The sequence below is a fragment of the Danio rerio genome, chromosome 17, assembly GCF_052040795.2.
Source record: "Danio rerio strain M-AB ecotype USA chromosome 17, GRCz13ab, whole genome shotgun sequence".
Lineage (NCBI taxonomy): Eukaryota > Metazoa > Chordata > Actinopteri > Cypriniformes > Danionidae > Danio > Danio rerio.
This window is the reverse complement of record NC_141037.1, coordinates 31,853,736-31,877,634: the sequence shown is the minus strand read 5'-3', so window position 1 is coordinate 31,877,634 and position 23,899 is coordinate 31,853,736. Positions and strand designations below refer to the sequence as shown.

The 23,899-nt window shown below is 35.3% G+C and overlaps 1 protein-coding gene and 4 long non-coding RNA genes across 6 annotated transcripts in view; all 5 read left to right on the top strand.

Moving 5' to 3' along the window:
- The window catches only part of pfn4 (profilin family member 4), a 41,958-nt gene extending 39,238 nt beyond the window's left edge, over positions 1 to 2,720 (top strand). The window contains exon 5 of the transcript XR_015512604.1: positions 1,620 to 2,720. The gene's annotated coding sequence lies outside the window, so the exon portion shown is untranslated. The remainder of the gene's footprint in view (positions 1 to 1,619) is intronic.
- Positions 2,721 to 5,359: 2,639 nt separating this feature from the next.
- LOC141378596 (uncharacterized) lies at positions 5,360 to 7,496 on the top strand. The gene is made up of 2 exons (XR_015513538.1): positions 5,360 to 5,464; positions 6,390 to 7,496. It is a non-coding gene; the product is annotated as an uncharacterized LOC141378596 (long non-coding RNA).
- A 2,639-nt stretch (positions 7,497 to 10,135) lies between these two features.
- On the top strand, positions 10,136 to 12,272 carry LOC147839967 (uncharacterized). The gene is made up of 2 exons (XR_015513548.1): positions 10,136 to 10,240; positions 11,166 to 12,272. It is a non-coding gene; the product is annotated as an uncharacterized LOC147839967 (long non-coding RNA).
- Positions 12,273 to 13,202: 930 nt separating this feature from the next.
- LOC147839966 (uncharacterized) lies at positions 13,203 to 17,354 on the top strand. Of its 2 annotated transcripts, none has more exons than XR_015513532.1 (6): positions 13,203 to 13,257; positions 14,506 to 14,611; positions 14,736 to 14,802; positions 16,122 to 16,306; positions 16,470 to 16,673; positions 16,997 to 17,354. It is a non-coding gene; the product is annotated as an uncharacterized LOC147839966 (long non-coding RNA). The 2 variants fall into 2 exon arrangements; XR_015513531.1 differs by having other exon boundaries at positions 14,736 to 14,806.
- A 2,718-nt stretch (positions 17,355 to 20,072) lies between these two features.
- On the top strand, positions 20,073 to 22,209 carry LOC147839965 (uncharacterized). Its single transcript, XR_015513549.1, has 2 exons — positions 20,073 to 20,177; positions 21,103 to 22,209. It is a non-coding gene; the product is annotated as an uncharacterized LOC147839965 (long non-coding RNA).
- The last annotated feature ends 1,690 nt before the right edge of the window (positions 22,210 to 23,899 follow it).

Genomic DNA, 23,899 nt, shown 5'->3' with positions numbered 1-23,899 from the left:
ATTTAAAGTAAACATATTTCTAGCATATAGATCTTTATTTTTATTTTTTGTAGCCTACTACTTTTGACAGAATTTTTATTATATAAAAAAATAGTAGCCTATTGAATATCAATATTTTGCAAGGTATTGAATTTAGAAATTCCATTATCTTGACAACACTACACCTCAGTTAATCACTCTGTCCAAATGAACATGTTTGTAGCTTTGTATCACATTGGATAACAATTCACACTGTAAAATAAATCATATTTTCAGATTTGAAGACATGCAGAAAATTACATTTTCAAAAAACAAACAGAAAGTTCAAATCAGGAGGAGATAGGAGGCTCAAGAGGATTGATATGGCTCATAACAGACTATTAAATGAGAAGTGGGTTAATTTATCAATGTTTTTTTTCCTATTTGGATTTTACAAGTCTTAAAAACCCCTTATTTATTATTAACCATTTTTAATCCTGTTAATAAGATTAAAGTAGGTATATTAGTTTGGTAAATTAAAACTTCTTTTTTTATATAATTTTTTTATTTTGGGTGGGGGGGAAGGGGGGGCAATTTCTTTGGGGCTAAGCCCCTTATCCCTTTCGACCCTAGCAACGCCCCTGGGAAGCTATTTTTCTTTATTTTCTTTATTTAAATAATGGATGCTTTAAATACCCAGCCACATTCTTTTGATTATTAATGTTTTTTCTTGACCCTGAAATACATTTCATATTATCATTTGGTATATGATCATTGAAAATAAATTCAACATTTTATTGAGCCTCACAGTCAAAACAGATTTAGAATTGATTTACTGATTTCTTTTTTATTGTATGGGTGATTGAAGTAATATGCATGACGGATAATATATCAGATCAGCTCAGCTAAAACTTAAATTTACTTAATATCCTACACAATAAATCCAAAACAATTTGTATATAAAGTACCATGGCTGAATGCAGTCATGTATGTAAGTGGTCATAACATTAGGATCCATATAAACATGACACGATCTGTGGCTGCTGTAAACAGTTTGAGTGACACTTTGATGTCCCTCATTAACAGAATGATGAATGGTACATGTTGTTAACTGTTACATAACATGCCTTGAGGACAGGTCATTAATGCGCCCGTCCTGCCACACAGAATAAGAGAATTACACTGAGCAGATGTGTAGCCATGGAAACTGAAATTACCTCAATAATACTATTAATGAGACAACTGACTTTTGTGGACGGTAGTATCAGTTTTATATTACAAGCAATAAAGTGACACTGCGTTTAGTGCCCTCTGTTGGCAGTATTTAATATACAAAGAACGGAAGCACACATAATGTAATATAACTGTAAATGATATTTAGAAGCATTGCGGTAAACAAACAGGTGCCTGGCCAAAGTGACATTTTACATATAAATGCGCAATTTACCACATAGCATTCTCACAGTATGGAAAGTATTAATTACTATAGGGTTACTATGCTAATAACTATGTGAACATCCACATTCTGTTATTGTAAAATTACATTTGTGATCCAACAGGAATAGTGTTTTTGAAAATGACACAGTATTATGGTGACATTTGAATATGTATTTGATATAGGCTTAATATTGACATTGCCGTTTTATATTTCTAACATACAGGGCCATTGGAAAACCACAGAGATACAATGAAGATGGGAATCCTTGTTAGCATCAGGAGCATGATGAAGTTTAAGAGCCCTGTCAACTGTGCTGAATGTCTGCTGTCCTGGAAGAGGAGATGATGGTGCTCGACAATAGGAGACTTTATCAATGCATCTTCTGTGCTTTTGGATTATAGTATCTACTCAACCTGGAATACGATGACTAAATAGGTTTACATGGTAAATATTTGAAACAGATGCAGCTTTATGTGCTTGAAGTTCCTCTTGAAGATTTTTTTTTACTTTTCTTGAAACTTTTGTGAGTTTTTTTTCTGTTCTGGAATCATCTGTGTCAACTGGGTAAAGGAACCCATTGTTTAGATTTGATGGTGCTTTTGACGATTTTAATATTCATTTATTAATTTTCCTTCAGCTCAGTCCCCTGTTTATCAGGGGGAGCCACAGCGGAATGAACCGTTCATTGTTTATATGCAAATATATTAGATGTTTAATGTTAATGAATGGGTTTAACCATTAAAAATGTGATTTCATAAGTTCAGATTATCTTTTGTAGAATGAAAGTATCCAGGTGACAACACTAAACAATGGTTAAAGTAACCGCACAAAAATACTCACATTTTATGCTGTTTTTATTTTTTTATTTTATATATTTTTGCAGATATTTGGGATATATATTAAGTACACTTTAGCTCTATTGACCTTATTCCTCACTTCTTTTTGGCTGAAGATTTCCGCTCTCATTCACTTCCATTGATTTTAGACGTTAAAAACTGTTTGTTATGATGCTTGATGTTGCAAACTGATATTTTCTTAATATATTATTCTGCTTTGTCTGTAGAGTCATAAACACACTAGTTTGTAGAGCAAGTAGTTTGTCTGTTTTCTGCTGTTTAATATTCCTAGTCATTTCTCCCACAGGGCACTGAATCAGATGTTCTGAAACAAATCGGAAAAACTTCCGCCTTAAAGAATGAGGTCAATAATAGGAGAAATAAAATGCTGGAATTTATAGGGTATACTTTGTTGAAATGTGTAATGTATTTGTTATTCTAAAGTACTTTTACAATAGCGTCTCTTTAATGAAAATAAATAAATAAATGTGGCAGTGTTTAGTGTATTTTGATTTTGTATATTCTATTATTCATTTTCTTTTAGGACAACGAGGAATAAACAATTCAGTAAAGTTGCTTTAGCATTGTTTACCAATATACAATTAACCAATATACATTTTTTAATTAGGTGAAACCAAAAAAGCTTGTTGCACACAATCGAAAACATTCAATTGGGCCAAAAACATGATTGAGCAGACTTGATGGTTTTTTTATTGGCTCAACACATTATTTCTCATTGAGCCAATGTTGACAGGCTGTTGCCACAATTGAATTTAGATGTGACCAGTCACTAGGAAATGAAGTTTGGGGACTAAATTATATTTAAATTTTTTTAAATAAGTATTATATTGATTCATTTTTTACAGCGTATAAATAATTAGAAATTATATTTATAACATAATTGTAAATATTATTCTATCAAAAAATTTAATAAATTATTTAAACATTTGTTTTATTCATTCTATGTTTTATTATTATGATTATTATTATTATGGCTTATTTTATTATAGTTTTATTATAGTTTTAATAGTGCAATTAGTGGTGGGTTGTTTTGAAAATCAGGTTAAAAGGGTAATAATAATTCCAGAATTGTTACTTTTATTTGTTAATTATAACTTGATAAAAATCAACAGAATAGAGGAAAAAGAAAAGAATCGCAGCCTCTTTTATATGTATTAAATGACAAATTTATTAATTGATTCATTTATTTAGAATGGTTGCTTCCACGAATCCTGCGACTTCCACATCTTCAGGTGATTCTGATGTAAATCTGCTGTCCAGAATCAGCTGGTTTGTCTTAGTCGGGCATCTCCGCTGAGACCAGTCCACTATGGGTGACCCTGCCGGTATCTGTGAAGTACCAGTGGCGAAGCTCTCAGCATCACTGATGCACACAAGCCCTCACAGCACGTCAAGCTGCAAACCACGTGAGGGACCCTAACCTAACCTACCCTAACCTAACAGACACCGCAAACCACTAAACGCATCGAAACTCTCAGAAGAGTCCAGCGACCGACCAGCAACACGAGAACAACCGCTCAGAAAACCTCGACAACCGTGCAGAAAACCACCTGAAACATCCTGAAGACCACCGAGCAAACCAAGAACTTCAAGTCACCAACACCAAGAATCAATAAAAACAACCAATTGATGAAACAAAACATGCAAAAGGAAACTTACTGTGAACTTGCTCTACAACTATGTACACTATATACATACGCAGGCCTGCAGTGTGGTTTGGGACACTGTGGAGACTCAGCGTCTGGCCCTCTTTCTGCTGGGCTTCTCAGGCAGTGGCTCTCCACTGATGTCCACATGGACTCGAGGAGCCATGATGTTTGGTCTGGACCCACATCTGCGTTCTGTAATGAGGATTCGTCCATCAGCCAGCACCGTCTCCTCCATCACAGGACACCTGAGCGCCTCCCACAGCCGCTGCTTGATCTCCAGGCCCAGCTGAAGGCTGTAGGGACGACTCTTGAGCATGGGCTCGACCACAGAGCGGTAGATGTCCTGGTAGGCCTGAACGCTGTAGCCATGGATCGAGAGTGGCTCCTCCTGCTGTCCCACGTCCACTGAAGGCACTGAGGATGCTGGACGGATTTGGGGCAGGACAGCTGCGTTCTTCAGGTGATGCTCCTTCAGACCTGGGGAAGAGATACAGCTGTAAGTATGATCCAACCTGATCACAGCTGCAGGATCCTGAACCGATGGGACACCCTCCAGCAGGAAGTCCTTCAGGTGTGCTGGAAGACTCCTGGTTCGTCTGAGGCGCCGCTGCTCCATGATTATCAACTTTCCAAATCAGACAATCTGGTGAAACTTGTCAAAGTGAAGAGTTGAAAGAGCTCAAGTGATCAGATTCAGAGAGATGTGTTGATTTCAGTGTAAACTCTGGTTGCCGTGGTGACAGAATATTGGAGTCAATTAAATGTAAACAACACTTGATCAGCAGAAAGTCAATCAGAGCAGTAGAGGAGTTCTTCTCTATTGCTTCTCTATTACACGTTGTGTCATTTTTACATTATAAATAAGTAAATATAGTGTGAACTAAACAAAATGTGTAATACAGAAACATGAACACTTTCAGTTAAATTTCATTAAAATCAGTTGGGGGTAAGCAGATATCCTGATAATTATAATTATTATTATTTTTTATCATAATCAGATCTAGATCCCAAAACAATAATAAAAACGAAAACATACATACAGTTTTGTCTTTTATTTAATTATTTACTTATTTATTTATTTTCATAATCAACTTTAATCAAATTTTGTCGCAATCAAACTTTATTTTACCAAATTTCAAATACGTTTTTTTTATCTGATCATATTTTTGCATTAATTATTTCATTATTAGATTCTATAAAACAAAATTACACTGTAAATAAAATAATTGTTGACGCTGACAATTAAATGTTGACTCAACAAATGACTTCACCATAATAAGCCCCAAACGAAAAAAAAAAAAAAAATCCACATTATTAATTTTAGCTGATGGTCTGAAGTAAAAATTACAAATATTCATTCACCAAACATAAAACTGTGCTTTGGAAATTTATCAAACAGAAGTGAAAATAGTATTTGTGTTTGGCGAACAAACCTTGCAGCAAAAGCGCGTGTACGCATGCGCGTGAGAGTCGTTTGTTGGATAGGGTTTAAATTCCAGCGCAGCAATGGCAGAGCTCCTCCGAAACATCATATTCAGGCGATTTCCTTCATCAAAGATATGGTGAGTAGTGAATTCTGTATGTATTGAATCGTTTTTAAGTTTAGCCAAATGCAAGTGTCAGTAATTCCTGACATAAAACGAAAAGCATGGGTATTACGTTAGCCTGCCGCTCCGTCATAATGTTGTACACAACACGTTAACGTTAATTACAGACATTGCTCTGGCTAGTTATATGTTACCGGTTGTCAGTTCTACTGTAGCCTTATTTATTTTCTATAAAACAAAATATTATGTAAAACCCAAGCCTCCCTTATTGATTTCAACTTGAAAATATTAAACATTGATTTGGAGTTGTTCTTAAAGGTACAGTTCACCCCCAAATCAAATTGTACTAGTTCACTCAGGCACATGTGGTTTCAAACTTTTGTTAGTTTCTGTCTTCTGTTGAACACTAAATGCCATATTTAGAAAAAAGCTGAAACCTGTAACCATTTATTTCCATAGTAGGAAAAACAAATACTATGGAAGTCAATGGTTACAGGTTTCCAGCTTTCTTTAAAATATTTTCTTTACAGAAGATTGAAAGAAAAACAGGTTTGGAATAAATGAAGGGAGCGTAAATTACGGCAGGATTTTCAGTTCTGTGTGAAAGAAAACCTGTTTTTTGTCTTCTGCTGTTATTTACTCACTGTAAATGATATTTAGAAGCATTGCGGTAAACAAACAGGTGCCTGGCCAAAGTGACATTTTACATATAAATGCGCAATTTACCACATAGCATTCTCACAGTATGGAAAGTATTAATTACTATAGGGTTACTATGCTAATAACTATGTGAACATCCACATTCTGTTATTGTAAAATTACATTTGTGATCCAACAGGAATAGTGTTTTTGAAAATGACACAGTATTATGGTGACATTTGAATATGTATTTGATATAGGCTTAATATTGACATTGCCGTTTTATATTTCTAACATACAGGGCCATTGGAAAACCACAGAGATGCAATGAAGATGGGAATCCTTGTTAGCATCAGGAGCATGATGAAGTTTAAGAGCCCTGTCAACTGTGCTGAATGTCTGCTGTCCTGGAAGAGGAGATGATGGTGCTCGACAATAGGAGACTTTATCAATGCATCTTCTGTGCTTTTGGATTATAGTATCTACTCAACCTGGAATACGATGACTAAATAGGTTTACATGGTAAATATTTGAAACAGATGCAGCTTTATGTGCTTGAAGTTCCTCTTGAAGATTTTTTTTTACTTTTCTTGAAACTTTTGTGAGTTTTTTTTCTGTTCTGGAATCATCTGTGTCAACTGGGTAAAGGAACCCATTGTTTAGATTTGATGGTGCTTTTGACGATTTTAATATTCATTTATTAATTTTCCTTCAGCTCAGTCCCCTGTTTATCAGGGGGAGCCACAGCGGAATGAACCGTTCATTGTTTATATGCAAATATATTAGATGTTTAATGTTAATGAATGGGTTTAACCATTAAAAATGTGATTTCATAAGTTCAGATTATCTTTTGTAGAATGAAAGTATCCAGGTGACAACACTAAACAATGGTTAAAGTAACCGCACAAAAATACTCACATTTTATGCTGTTTTTATTTTTTTATTTTATATATTTTTGCAGATATTTGGGATATATATTAAGTACACTTTAGCTCTAGGTATTGACCTTATTCCTCACTTCTTTTTTGGCTGGAGATTTCCGCTCTCATTCACTTCCATTGATTTTTAGACGTTAAAAACTGTTTGTTATGATGCTTGATGTTGCAAACTGATATTTTCTTAATATATTATTCTGCTTTGTCTGTAGAGTCATAAACACACTAGTTTGTAGAGCAAGTAGTTTGTCTGTTTTCTGCTGTTTAATATTCCTAGTCATTTCTCCCACAGGGCACTGAATCAGATGTTCTGAAACAAATCGGAAAAACTTCCGCCTTAAAGAATGAGGTCAATAATAGGAGAAATAAAATGCTGGAATTTATAGGGTATACTTTGTTGAAATGTGTAATGTATTTGTTATTCTAAAGTACTTTTACAATAGCGTCTCTTTAATGAAAATAAATAAATAAATGTGGCAGTGTTTAGTGTATTTTGATTTTGATTATTCTATTATTCATTTTCTTTTAGGACAACGAGGAATAAACAATTCAGTAAAGTTGCTTTAGCATTGTTTACCAATATACAATTAACCAATATACATTTTTTAATTAGGTGAAACCAAAAAAGCTTGTTGCACACAATCTAAAACATTCAATTGGGCCAAAAACATGATTGAGCAGACTTGATGGTTTTTTTATTGGCTCAACACATTATTTCTCATTGAGCCAATGTTGACAGGCTGTTGCCACAATTGAATTTAGATGTGACCAGTCACTAGGAAATGAAGTTTGGGGAGTAAATTATATTTAAATTTATTTAAATAAATATTATATTGATTCATTTTTTACAGCGTATAAATAATTAGAATTTATATTTATAACATAATTGTAAATATTATTCAATCAAAAAATTTAATAAATTATTTAAACATTTGTTTTATTTGGTGTATGTTTTATTATTATGATTATTATTATTATGGCTTATTTTATTATAGTTTTATTATAGTTTTAATAGTGCAATTAGTGGTGGGTTGTTTTGAAAATCAGGTTAAAAGGGTAATAATAATTCCAGAATTGTTACTTTTATTTGTTAATTATAACTTGATAAAAATCAACAGAATAGAGGAAAAAGAAAAGAATCGCAGCCTCTTTTATATGTATTAAATGACAAATTTATTAATTGATTCATTTATTTAGAATGGTTGCTTCCACGAATCCTGCGACTTCCACATCTTCAGGTGATTCTGATGTAAATCTGCTGTCCAGAATCAGCTGGTTTGTCTTAGTCGGGCATCTCCGCTGAGACCAGTCCACTATGGGTGACCCTGCCGGTATCTGTGAAGTACCAGTGGCGAAGCTCTCAGCATCACTGATGCACACAAGCCCTCACAGCACGTCAAGCTGCAAACCACGTGAGGGACCCTAACCTAACCTACCCTAACCTAACAGACACCGCAAACCACTAAACGCATCGAAACTCTCAGAAGAGTCCAGCGACCGACCAGCAACACGAGAACAACCGCTCAGAAAACCTCGACAACCGTGCAGAAAACCACCTGAAACATCCTGAAGACCACCGAGCAAACCAAGAACTTCAAGTCACCAACACCAAGAATCAATAAAAACAACCAATTGATGAAACAAAACATGCAAAAGGAAACTTACTGTGAACTTGCTCTACAACTATGTACACTATATACATACGCAGGCCTGCAGTGTGGTTTGGGACACTGTGGAGACTCAGCGTCTGGCCCTCTTTCTGCTGGGCTTCTCAGGCAGTGGCTCTCCACTGATGTCCACATGGACTCGAGGAGCCATGATGTTTGGTCTGGACCCACATCTGCGTTCTGTAATGAGGATTCGTCCATCAGCCAGCACCGTCTCCTCCATCACAGGACACCTGAGCGCCTCCCACAGCCGCTGCTTGATCTCCAGGCCCAGCTGAAGGCTGTAGGGACGACTCTTGAGCATGGGCTCGACCACAGAGCGGTAGATGTCCTGGTAGGCCTGAACGCTGTAGCCATGGATCGAGAGTGGCTCCTCCTGCTGTCCCACGTCCACTGAAGGCACTGAGGATGCTGGACGGATTTGGGGCAGGACAGCTGCGTTCTTCAGGTGATGCTCCTTCAGACCTGGGGAAGAGATACAGCTGTAAGTATGATCCAACCTGATCACAGCTGCAGGATCCTGAACCGACGGGACACCCTCCAGCAGGAAGTCCTTCAGGTGTGCTGGAAGACTCCTGGTTCGTCTGAGGCGCCGCTGCTCCATGATTATCAACTTTCCAAATCAGACAATCTGGTGAAACTTGTCAAAGTGAAGAGTTGAAAGAGCTCAAGTGATCAGATTCAGAGAGATGTGTTGATTTCAGTGTAAACTCTGGTTGCCGTGGTGACAGAATATTGGAGTCAATTAAATGTAAACAACACTTGATCAGCAGAAAGTCAATCAGAGCAGTAGAGGAGTTCTTCTCTATTGCTTCTCTATTACACGTTGTGTCATTTTTACATTATAAATAAGTAAATATAGTGTGAACTAAACAAAATGTGTAATACAGAAACATGAACACTTTCAGTTAAATTTCATTAAAATCAGTTGGGGGTAAGCAGATATCCTGATAATTATAATTATTATTATTTTTTATCATAATCAGATCTAGATCCCAAAACAATAATAAAAACGAAAACATACATACAGTTTTGTCTTTTATTTAATTATTTACTTATTTATTTATTTTCATAATCAACTTTAATCAAATTTTGTCGCAATCAAACTTTATTTTACCAAATTTCAAATACGTTTTTTTTATCTGATCATATTTTTGCATTAATTATTTCATTATTAGATTCTATAAAACAAAATTACACTGTAAATAAAATAATTGTTGACGCTGACAATTAAATGTTGACTCAACAAATGACTTCACCATAATAAGCCCCAAACGAAAAAAAAAAAAAAAATCCACATTATTAATTTTAGCTGATGGTCTGAAGTAAAAATTACAAATATTCATTCACCAAACATAAAACTGTGCTTTGGAAATTTATCAAACAGAAGTGAAAATAGTATTTGTGTTTGGCGAACAAACCTTGCAGCAAAAGCGCGTGTACGCATGCGCGTGAGAGTCGTTTGTTGGATAGGGTTTAAATTCCAGCGCAGCAATGGCAGAGCTCCTCCGAAACATCATATTCAGGCGATTTCCTTCATCAAAGATATGGTGAGTAGTGAATTCTGTATGTATTGAATCGTTTTTAAGTTTAGCCAAATGCAAGTGTCAGTAATTCCTGACATAAAACGAAAAGCATGGGTATTACGTTAGCCTGCCGCTCCGTCATAATGTTGTACACAACACGTTAACGTTAATTACAGACATTGCTCTGGCTAGTTATATGTTACCGGTTGTCAGTTCTACTGTAGCCTTATTTATTTTCTATAAAACAAAATATTATGTAAAACACAAGCCTCCCTTATTGATTTCAACTTGAAAATATTAAACATTGATTTGGAGTTGTTCTTAAAGGTACAGTTCACCCCCAAATCAAATTGTACTAGTTCACTCAGGCACATGTGGTTTCAAACTTTTGTAAGTTTCTGTCTTCTGTTGAACACTAAATGCCATATTTAGAAAAAAGCTGAAACCTGTAACCATTTATTTCCATAGTAGGAAAAACAAATACTATGGAAGTCAATGGTTACAGGTTTCCAGCTTTCTTTAAAATATTTTCTTTACAGAAGATTGAAAGAAAAACAGGTTTGGAATAAATGAAGGGAGCGTAAATTACGGCAGGATTTTCAGTTCTGTGTGAAAGAAAACCTGTTTTTTGTCTTCTGCTGTTATTTACTCACTGTAAATGATATTTAGAAGCATTGCGGTAAACAAACAGGTGCCTGGCCAAAGTGACATTTTACATATAAATGCGCAATTTACCACATAGCATTCTCACAGTATGGAAAGTATTAATTACTATAGGGTTACTATGCTAATAACTATGTGAACATCCACATTCTGTTATTGTAAAATTACATTTGTGATCCAACAGGAATAGTGTTTTTGAAAATGACACAGTATTATGGTGACATTTGAATATGTATTTGATATAGGCTTAATATTGACATTGCCGTTTTATATTTCTAACATACAGGGCCATTGGAAAACCACAGAGATGCAGTGAAGATGGGAATCCTTGTTAGCATCAGGAGCATGATGAAGTTTAAGAGCCCTGTCAACTGTGCTGAATGTCTGCTGTCCTGGAAGAGGAGATGATGGTGCTCGACAATAGGAGACTTTATCAATGCATCTTCTGTGCTTTTGGATTATAGTATCTACTCAACCTGGAATACGATGACTAAATAGGTTTACATGGTAAATATTTGAAACAGATGCAGCTTTATGTGCTTGAAGTTCCTCTTGAAGATTTTTTTTTACTTTTCTTGAAACTTTTGTGAGTTTTTTTTCTGTTCTGGAATCATCTGTGTCAACTGGGTAAAGGAACCCATTGTTTAGATTTGATGGTGCTTTTGACGATTTTAATATTCATTTATTAATTTTCCTTCAGCTCAGTCCCCTGTTTATCAGGGGGAGCCACAGCGGAATGAACCGTTCATTGTTTATATGCAAATATATTAGATGTTTAATGTTAATGAATGGGTTTAACCATTAAAAATGTGATTTCATAAGTTCAGATTATCTTTTGTAGAATGAAAGTATCCAGGTGACAACACTAAACAATGGTTAAAGTAACCGCACAAAAATACTCACATTTTATGCTGTTTTTATTTTTTTATTTTATATATTTTTGCAGATATTTGGGATATATATTAAGTACACTTTAGCTCTAGGTATTGACCTTATTCCTCACTTCTTTTTTGGCTGGAGATTTCCGCTCTCATTCACTTCCATTGATTTTTAGACGTTAAAAACTGTTTGTTATGATGCTTGATGTTGCAAACTGATATTTTCTTAATATATTATTCTGCTTTGTCTGTAGAGTCATAAACACACTAGTTTGTAGAGCAAGTAGTTTGTCTGTTTTCTGCTGTTTAATATTCCTAGTCATTTCTCCCACAGGGCACTGAATCAGATGTTCTGAAACAAATCGGAAAAACTTCCGCCTTAAAGAATGAGGTCAATAATAGGAGAAATAAAATGCTGGAATTTATAGGGTATACTTTGTTGAAATGTGTAATGTATTTGTTATTCTAAAGTACTTTTACAATAGCGTCTCTTTAATGAAAATAAATAAATAAATGTGGCAGTGTTTAGTGTATTTTGATTTTGATTATTCTATTATTCATTTTCTTTTAGGACAACGAGGAATAAACAATTCAGTAAAGTTGCTTTAGCATTGTTTACCAATATACAATTAACCAATATACATTTTTTAATTAGGTGAAACCAAAAAAGCTTGTTGCACACAATCTAAAACATTCAATTGGGCCAAAAACATGATTGAGCAGACTTGATGGTTTTTTTATTGGCTCAACACATTATTTCTCATTGAGCCAATGTTGACAGGCTGTTGCCACAATTGAATTTAGATGTGACCAGTCACTAGGAAATGAAGTTTGGGGAGTAAATTATATTTAAATTTATTTAAATAAATATTATCCCAGATAGCAGGCAGTAATCGGCCCGAGCTCGGCTGCCCCCCGGCGCCTCCGGCTCCGACTCGGCATCGGCGAGTGTTATCCGGGCCGAGTGCGGCCCGCAGCTCGCTCGCGCACATGCGGTTGTGATGCGGCTGTAAAGCACTGGCCCGATTCCGGTCAACCATATCCTGGCCGCTTCTTGCAAGGACTCTGATGGCAACCGATTAAGTTCTTATTTTATCTAGTAATCTGTTAGCGCCACGTTTAATGATAATTTGAGAAAATATTCATGGTACTATAGCAAAAAAAAAATAAAAAAAAGAATATTTAGTGTGGATGGTCGCAATGTTTAGACGCAAACATAACAATATTATTTATAAATAGATTATACATGTCATCTAGAGAAAAACTATGTAAAATTCGCTTATTTTTGAGATAGCACGCTCCTGTGCTGACTGTTTTTTTTTTTAAAGCAGAAGTTGGTTTCATAATAAACACATGCGTTACTAAATTCCTGATCCAAACTCCAATCCAGACGGTGGCGGTAATGCTCCAAAAAGCTGGTTGTCAACCACCATGGCACGAAGATCACAAGAAGAAAAAGTTTGGTTTTTCAAAGACTTCAAGTGGATTCCGGTCAGAAAGGTAAGCTTTTTACTGCTTGTGTTCTGTATAATTAGCGAATTTAGAGCTTAAAACATTTCCACGGTGTTTGGTTGTAACAGTGTTTAGTAATTTAAAACAGTTTGATACGAAATGTAACTTGCTTTAATAAACACGACTGGAGCTAATGTATGCTAACGCTAACAGTTACAAACACGTCTGAAAGTTCCTTTTCCTTTTACACAATGTTAGATTGTAACGTGTGTATTAACTGAAAACTATTTTAATTATTTTAAAGAAACATGAAACGAATTTGTTTGTATGCTAACTTTGCGTTAAAGAAAGCTTCTGTAGACGAATCCATTAACTAACTTGGCAAAACGTGTTTTTTTCCTGATTTAACATTATAAAGTACCGTGGATGTTGAAAAAAATCATTGTACAGGCGTATACTTATCCAACAGTATTAATTCTGTGATTATGTGTAAATAAAAACTAATCGTTTTGGATTAATAAAATATTATTGTTTATCTTGTTTATGCAGTTAGTCACGAAAATTATCGAAACTCGACTGTTTACTATTCTCTTTAAATTATCCAAGAGAAATATATTACTATGCACTTTAATTCATATGTGTTAGCCTATGTGAATCAGTTATATCTTTTGTTCAAGCTGTAATGGTCAGTTAATGTAAAACTGAACGTCTTAAAGCAGATTTTGATGTTTTTTTTTTGTTTTTTATGTTATTGACAGTGATAAATTCTGATTTAAATGAATGGGTAACAATATTTGTTGGTTAAGTCTTATTGTTCTTGTTTAACAAAGGTTAGTGACATCATTTTGCAGCACATCACGACCAAAGAAGTCAATGGCACACTCTTTTGAACGTGAATAGGCATGTTATAGTTGTGTGCTAAAAGTCCATTATAAGCTGTAAACTGCTGATACATTTTCAACATAGATTGAGCTTTTCAGACATTACATTACTAATTGCTTCACAAACAGCTGAAATGGTTTATTGTTATTGGCTATCATCATCAAACATTTTTCACAATGGTAGGTTAATCTTCATGGGTACAAAATAATGCATGTGCTTGACCATCTTACAAATCTATGTCTCAGATTCATAAGGCTGTCACTCTGCATGAATCTCCGAATAAATCTTGTGCAACCTTCTGTGTACCGATTATTTACACTATAGGTATTATATGCATTAATTAACTTTGATAGTATTTCAGGATTTGAACTTTTCTTTACGGGAGGTTAACAACAATGTGATGTTTTATTATAGATGCATATGAGGAAGCTCGACTCAAACATCCACACGCAACTGTGATTTCTGACTGGTAGACAGATGAGGATGATGATCGCCTGTCATACATCTAAAGACAGAACAGGTTTGTTTGCAATTATTTTAAACACATACTGTCAACATTATGTCATAGATCTATTACAACCTGTGAGTTTTGACCTGGCACTATACTAAAGTGATGTTTTGTTTTGTAAATGTATCTGATTAAGGGACAGTATAGACACATCTATACCATGATGAAGAAAAATTACTTGGAACAAAGAGGCTGGATAAAAGGCAGGTATGAAGATTTCAGAAATCAATGCAGCACCACAAGTACCATCACCATCAATGACTATGGCAGAAATCTTAAGACCACCATCAAGATGCACAGATACTGTACATTCCAGTACACCAGGCGTGTCCAAACTACGGCCCGCGAGGCTTTTTATAAATATCAATAGAATCTGGCCCGCTATACACAAATGAACGTAATTCAATAAATAACCACCGGGTGTCGCTATTACATGCATTCAATTAAGCAGCAGTTCTTGTTATGATCTGTCTATCTATCTATCTATCTATCTATCTATCTATCTATCTATCTATCTATCTGTCTATCTGTCTATCTGTCTGTCTGTCTATCTACACACAGTTGAAGTCTGAATTATTAGCCCCTCATTGATTTATTTCTTCTTTTGTTAAATATTTCCCAAATGATGTTTAACAGAGCAAGAACATTTTTACAGTATGTCTGATAATATTTTTTCTTTTGGAGAAAGACTTATGTTTTATTTCGGCTAGAATAAAAACCGGTTTAAAATTTTTTATGAACCATTTTAAGGTCAAAATTATTAGCCCCTTAAGTCTTCAGAACAAACCATTGTTATAAAATAACTTGCCTAATTACCTTAACTTGACTAGTTAACTTGATTAAGCTAGTTAAGCCTTTAAATGTCACTTTAAGCTGTATAGAAGTGTCTTAAAAAATCTAGTCAAATATTATTTACTGTCATCATGGCAAAGATAAAATAAATCAGTTATTAGAAATGAGTTACTAAAACTAATATGTTTAGAAATGTGTGGAAAAAATGTTTAACTCTCCGTTAAACAGAAATTGGGGAAAAAATAAACGGTGGCTAATAATTTAGGGGGGCTAACAATTCTGACTTCAACTGTATTTATATATATATATATATATATATATATATATATATATATATATATATATATATATATATATATATATATATATATATATATATGTGTGTGTGTGTGTGTGTCTGTGTGATGTATGTAAAATTTGGCCCGCGACAACGTTTGTTTTTTTGCATCTGGCCCTCGGCCCAAAAAGTTTGGACACTCCTGCAGTACACCTATGAACATTTACAGTCTTTGTTCTAGTGCAGTTTGAGATCAAGACAGAACTTATTGCATCTCGTGATGTCTTTGTAAGAATTGAAGACATCACTAAATTTGTTAAGGTTTAATGCAGCTAGAAAGTAAAGATCAACTAGAGAATATCAGCAGTGTCTAACCCACTGTTGTATTTACAGAAGTTGTATGAGAATAAGCTACAGGTTGATTTATACTAATCTGTTATTTTTCTTTTTTAGCACGACTGACTGAAGTTTTAAAATCATGCAACGTCATAAAGCAGCAGCTGGGCCTGATTCTCACAAAACCAAAACAGACGTGATGAAATTCCAGATGTAAACACATTTGACCTTCCTTTGGCCAATTTGATTTGGAAAAGCTTGAAAATCAACTAAAGGAGCAGCCTGAACAAATGAAGAAACTGGTAAGTTCAAGCTCTTGCTAATTTCAAAGTGTTTTAAGTTTATTTGTTTTTTTTTGATAGTGTTTTGCTTCGTAGGTAGCCTACTTTTTTCCTAATTTTTTCTTTATTTTTTTTACATTAGTACTTGTTCACTACTAATTATCTGTTTATCTTTTAATCACAGATGGAGTGAGGACAAATGTCCATACCACGCCACTGATAAAGAAGTGGAAAAATGCATTACAAGGTAGCTACAACTTGCCCCTGACAGGGATGGAGGAAGAAAGAAGAGAAAGCTAATGTGTCAAATGTCTACATCACTATTTTGTTTTATTTTTTAAACAACATTTTAAGTGTATTAGGATGTTCCCTGATACTTGAACAATTTGTTTCTTTCATTTGCATTTATATATATATATATATATATGTATGGTATGTGTGTGGGCCAAATTCTGAAGAAACATCTTGATACATTTTTAATAAACGTAATACAAATAAAATTATAAATATAAAATTGCACAAGACGTGTATATATATGAAATGTATAATCATCTCACTCATGTCTTGCTGTTTGTGCAATTGATTTTGTTCAAGTTTATTTAAAAAAAAAGTTTGACTTTATACTTCTGCAATTTTATATATATTTATATATATATATATATATTTGTTTGTTTATTATTATTTTAACGTTTTATTAAAAAATGTTTCAAGATGTTTCTTCAGAATTCTGCAGTACTTTTTACAAGTTTGACTTGGATATTTTACGGATTGTCATTGGTATTTTTAAGATGTTTCTTGCTATATCTTAAATTGGTTTCTATATTTAGGTTCATATAAAATTTAGCTGTTTTTTACAAATTTTTAATTCAAGTCTATTGGGAAAACAGGGTTGTTTTAAAAAACATCTGTGTTTGTGTGTAATTTTTAGATTTTTTGTTTAAATCTTTCTGTGTGTCTTTATTGTGTTGTTTTATTGTTGTTTTTATATTGATATTCTTGTGCACTACAAAATTATTTATAAAATTTTAGTACTATTTTTTTCATGCAATCAATAAACGTTTAACATTTATTTATTTTGTCATTTGTCTGATTATTTTCGTTACAGAATATGTATGCAGTTTGCACTTTATTCAAAGGTTAAACGCAGTGCTTACACTTTGTGTTTACATTATAGCCTGTGTTTGCTGTTGTATAAATTCAAATGGTTGTAATACCATATATCAAGTACCAATGTAATACCAAAACGTTTTATAAGGTGTATAAATACGGAGTCGCGCCAGCTCCGGGCCGCAGCGCACATTACCCTCGCGCCGATTCCGGCGCGGATGCGCAGCGTCGGCTCGCTTACGGCCGCCGCATCTGGCCCGCTTGATTCGGGCCGGAATCGGGCAGTGAGTCCACAGGCATCCGGCCCGAGTCCGGCAGCCGAAGTTGGGCCGAGGGGTTAGTCTCCGGCAGGCGACAATCTAGCCGGAACTGGCCCGAGTGTATTTTGCTATCTGGGATATTGATTCATTTTTTACAGCGTATAAATAATTAGAATTTATATTTATAACATAATTGTAAATATTATTCAATCAAAAAATTTAATAAATTATTTAAACATTTGTTTTATTTGGTGTATGTTTTATTATTATGATTATTATTATTATGGCTTATTTTATTATAGTTTTATTATAGTTTTAATAGTGCAATTAGTGGTGGGTTGTTTTGAAAATCAGGTTAAAAGGGTAATAATAATTCCAGAATTGTTACTTTTATTTGTTAATTATAACTTGATAAAAATCAACAGAATAGAGGAAAAAGAAAAGAATCGCAGCCTCTTTTATATGTATTAAATGACAAATTTATTAATTGATTCATTTATTTAGAATGGTTGCTTCCACGAATCCTGCGACTTCCACATCTTCAGGTGATTCTGATGTAAATCTGCTGTCCAGAATCAGCTGGTTTGTCTTAGTCGGGCATCTCCGCTGAGACCAGTCCACTGAGGGTGACCCTGCCGGTATCTGTGAAGTACCAGTGGCGAAGCTCTCAGCATCACTGATGCACACAAGCCCTCACAGCACGTCAAGCTGCAAACCACGTGAGGGACCCTAACCTAACCTACCCTAACCTAACAGACACCGCAAACCACTAAACGCATCGAAACTCTCAGAAGAGTCCAGCGACCGACCAGCAACACGAGAACAACCGCTCAGAAAACCTCGACAACCGTGCAGAAAACCACCTGAAACATCCTGAAGACCACCGAGCAAACCAAGAACTTCAAGTCACCAACACCAAGAATCAATAAAAACAACCAATTGATGAAACAAAACATGCAAAAGGAAACTTACTGTGAACTTGCTCTACAACTATGTACACTATATACATACGCAGGCCTGCAGTGTGGTTTGGGACACTGTGGAGACTCAGCGTCTGGCCCTCTTTCTGCTGGGCTTCTCAGGCAGTGGCTCTCCACTGATGTCCACATGGACTCGAGGAGCCATGATGTTTGGTCTGGACCCACATCTGCGTTCTGTAATGAGGATTCGTCCATCAGCCAGCACCGTCTCCTCCATCACAGGACACCTGAGCGCCTCCCACAGCCGCTGCTTGATCTCCAGGCCCAGCTGAAGGCTGTAGGGACGACTCTTGAGCATGGGCTCGACCACAGAGCGGTAGATGTCCTGGTAGGCCTGAACGCTGTAGCCATGGATCGAGAGTGGCTCCTCCTGCTGTCCCACGTCCACTGAAGGCACTGAGGATGCTGGACGGATTTGGGGCAGGACAGCTGCGTTCTTCAGGTGATGCTCCTTCAGACCTGGGGAAGAGATACAGCTGTAAGTATGATCCAACCTGATCACAGCTGCAGGATCCTGAACCGACGGGACACCCTCCAGCAGGAAGTCCTTCAGGTGTGCTGGAAGACTCCTGGTTCGTCTGAGGCGCCGCTGCTCCATGATTATCAACTTTCCAAATCAGACAATCTGGTGAAACTTGTCAAAGTGAAGAGTTGAAAGAGCTCAAGTGATCAGATTCAGAGAGATGTGTTGATTTCAGTGTAAACTCTGGTTGCCGTGGTGACAGAATATTGGAGTCAATTAAATGTAAACAACACTTGATCAGCAGAAAGTCAATCAGAGCAGTAGAGGAGTTCTTCTCTATTGCTTCTCTATTACACGTTGTGTCATTTTTACATTATAAATAAGTAAATATAGTGTGAACTAAACAAAATATGTAATACAGAAACATGAACACTTTCAGTTAAATTTCATTAAAATCAGTTGGGGGTAAGCAGATATCCTGATAATTATAATTATTATTATTTTTTATCATAATCAGATCTAGATCCCAAAACAATAATAAAAACGAAAACATACATACAGTTTTGTCTTTTATTTAATTATTTACTTATTTATTTATTTTCATAATCAACTTTAATCAAATTTTGTCGCAATCAAACTTTATTTTACCAAATTTCAAATACGTTTTTTTTATCTGATCATATTTTTGCATTAATTATTTCATTATTAGATTCTATAAAACAAAATTACACTGTAAATAAAATAATTGTTGACGCTGACAATTAAATGTTGACTCAACAAATGACTTCACCATAATAAGCCCCAAACGAAAAAAAAAAAAAAAAATCCACATTATTAATTTTAGCTGATGGTCTGAAGTAAAAATTACAAATATTCATTCACCAAACATAAAACTGTGCTTTGGAAATTTATCAAACAGAAGTGAAAATAGTATTTGTGTTTGGCGAACAAACCTTGCAGCAAAAGCGCGTGTACGCATGCGCGTGAGAGTCGTTTGTTGGATAGGGTTTAAATTCCAGCGCAGCAATGGCAGAGCTCCTCCGAAACATCATATTCAGGCGATTTCCTTCATCAAAGATATGGTGAGTAGTGAATTCTGTATGTATTGAATCGTTTTTAAGTTTAGCCAAATGCAAGTGTCAGTAATTCCTGACATAAAACGAAAAGCATGGGTATTACGTTAGCCTGCCGCTCCGTCATAATGTTGTACACAACACGTTAACGTTAATTACAGACATTGCTCTGGCTAGTTATATGTTACCGGTTGTCAGTTCTACTGTAGCCTTATTTATTTTCTATAAAACAAAATATTATGTAAAACCCAAGCCTCCCTTATTGATTTCAACTTGAAAATATTAAACATTGATTTGGAGTTGTTCTTAAAGGTACAGTTCACCCCCAAATCAAATTGTACTAGTTCACTCAGGCACATGTGGTTTCAAACTTTTGTAAGTTTCTGTCTTCTGTTGAACACTAAATGCCATATTTAGAAAAAAGCTGAAACCTGTAACCATTTATTTCCATAGTAGGAAAAACAAATACTATGGAAGTCGATGGTTACAGGTTTCCAGCTTTCTTTAAAATATTTTCTTTACAGAAGATTGAAAGAAAAACAGGTTTGGAATAAATGAAGGGAGCGTAAATTACGGCAGGATTTTCAGTTCTGTGTGAAAGAAAACCTGTTTTTTGTCTTCTGCTGTTATTTACTCACTGTAAATGATATTTAGAAGCATTGCGGTAAACAAACAGGTGCCTGGCCAAAGTGACATTTTACATATAAATGCGCAATTTACCACATAGCATTCTCACAGTATGGAAAGTATTAATTACTATAGGGTTACTATGCTAATAACTATGTGAACATCCACATTCTGTTATTGTAAAATTACATTTGTGATCCAACAGGAATAGTGTTTTTGAAAATGACACAGTATTATGGTGACATTTGAATATGTATTTGATATAGGCTTAATATTGACATTGCCGTTTTATATTTCTAACATACAGGGCCATTGGAAAACCACAGAGATGCAATGAAGATGGGAATCCTTGTTAGCATCAGGAGCATGATGAAGTTTAAGAGCCCTGTCAACTGTGCTGAATGTCTGCTGTCCTGGAAGCGGAGATGATGGTGCTCGACAATAGGAGACTTTATCAATGCATCTTCTGTGCTTTTGGATTATAGTATCTACTCAACCTGGAATACGATGACTAAATAGGTTTACATGGTAAATATTTGAAACAGATGCAGCTTTATGTGCTTGAAGTTCCTCTTGAAGATTTTTTTTTACTTTTCTTGAAACTTTTGTGAGTTTTTTTTCTGTTCTGGAATCATCTGTGTCAACTGGGTAAAGGAACCCATTGTTTAGATTTGATGGTGCTTTTGACGATTTTAATATTCATTTATTAATTTTCCTTCAGCTCAGTCCCCTGTTTATCAGGGGGAGCCACAGCGGAATGAACCGTTCATTGTTTATATGCAAATATATTAGATGTTTAATGTTAATGAATGGGTTTAACCATTAAAAATGTGATTTCATAAGTTCAGATTATCTTTTGTAGAATGAAAGTATCCAGGTGACAACACTAAACAATGGTTAAAGTAACCGCACAAAAATACTCACATTTTATGCTGTTTTTATTTTTTTATTTTATATATTTTTGCAGATATTTGGGATATATATTAAGTACACTTTAGCTCTAGGTATTGACCTTATTCCTCACTTCTTTTTTGGCTGGAGATTTCCGCTCTCATTCACTTCCATTGATTTTTAGACGTTAAAAACTGTTTGTTATGATGCTTGATGTTGCAAACTGATATTTTCTTAATATATTATTCTGCTTTGTCTGTAGAGTCATAAACACACTAGTTTGTAGAGCAAGTAGTTTGTCTGTTTTCTGCTGTTTAATATTCCTAGTCATTTCTCCCACAGGGCACTGAATCAGATGTTCTGAAACAAATCGGAAAAACTTCCGCCTTAAAGAATGAGGTCAATAATAGGAGAAATAAAATGCTGGAATTTATAGGGTATACTTTGTTGAAATGTGTAATGTATTTGTTATTCTAAAGTACTTTTACAATAGCGTCTCTTTAATGAAAATAAATAAATAAATGTGGCAGTGTTTAGTGTATTTTGATTTTGATTATTCTATTATTCATTTTCTTTTAGGACAACGAGGAATAAACAATTCAGTAAAGTTGCTTTAGCATTGTTTACCAATATACAATTAACCAATATACATTTTTTAATTAGGTGAAACCAAAAAAGCTTGTTGCACACAATCTAAAACATTCAATTGGGCCAAAAACATGATTGAGCAGACTTGATGGTTTTTTTATTGGCTCAACACATTATTTCTCATTGAGCCAATGTTGACAGGCTGTTGCCACAATTGAATTTAGATGTGACCAGTCACTAGGAAATGAAGTTTGGGGAGTAAATTATATTTAAATTTATTTAAATAAATATTATATTGATTCATTTTTTACAGCGTATAAATAATTAGAATTTATATTTATAACATAATTGTAAATATTATTCAATCAAAAAATTTAATAAATTATTTAAACATTTGTTTTATTTGGTGTATGTTTTATTATTATGATTATTATTATTATGGCTTATTTTATTATAGTTTTATTATAGTTTTAATAGTGCAATTAGTGGTGGGTTGTTTTGAAAATCAGGTTAAAAGGGTAATAATAATTCCAGAATTGTTACTTTTATTTGTTAATTATAACTTGATAAAAATCAACAGAATAGAGGAAAAAGAAAAGAATCGCAGCCTCTTTTATATGTATTAAATGACAAATTTATTAATTGATTCATTTATTTAGAATGGTTGCTTCCACGAATCCTGCGACTTCCACATCTTCAGGTGATTCTGATGTAAATCTGCTGTCCAGAATCAGCTGGTTTGTCTTAGTCGGGCATCTCCGCTGAGACCAGTCCACTATGGGTGACCCTGCCGGTATCTGTGAAGTACCAGTGGCGAAGCTCTCAGCATCACTGATGCACACAAGCCCTCACAGCACGTCAAGCTGCAAACCACGTGAGGGACCCTAACCTAACCTACCCTAACCTAACAGACACCGCAAACCACTAAACGCATCGAAACTCTCAGAAGAGTCCAGCGACCGACCAGCAACACGAGAACAACCGCTCAGAAAACCTCGACAACCGTGCAGAAAACCACCTGAAACATCCTGAAGACCACCGAGCAAACCAAGAACTTCAAGTCACCAACACCAAGAATCAATAAAAACAACCAATTGATGAAACAAAACATGCAAAAGGAAACTTACTGTGAACTTGCTCTACAACTATGTACACTATATACATACGCAGGCCTGCAGTGTGGTTTGGGACACTGTGGAGACTCAGCGTCTGGCCCTCTTTCTGCTGGGCTTCTCAGGCAGTGGCTCTCCACTGATGTCCACATGGACTCGAGGAGCCATGATGTTTGGTCTGGACCCACATCTGCGTTCTGTAATGAGGATTCGTCCATCAGCCAGCACCGTCTCCTCCATCACAGGACACCTGAGCGCCTCCCACAGCCGCTGCTTGATCTCCAGGCCCAGCTGAAGGCTGTAGGGACGACTCTTGAGCATGGGCTCGACCACAGAGCGGTAGATGTCCTGGTAGGCCTGAACGCTGTAGCCATGGATCGAGAGTGGCTCCTCCTGCTGTCCCACGTCCACTGAAGGCACTGAGGATGCTGGACGGATTTGGGGCAGGACAGCTGCGTTCTTCAGGTGATGCTCCTTCAGACCTGGGGAAGAGATACAGCTGTAAGTATGATC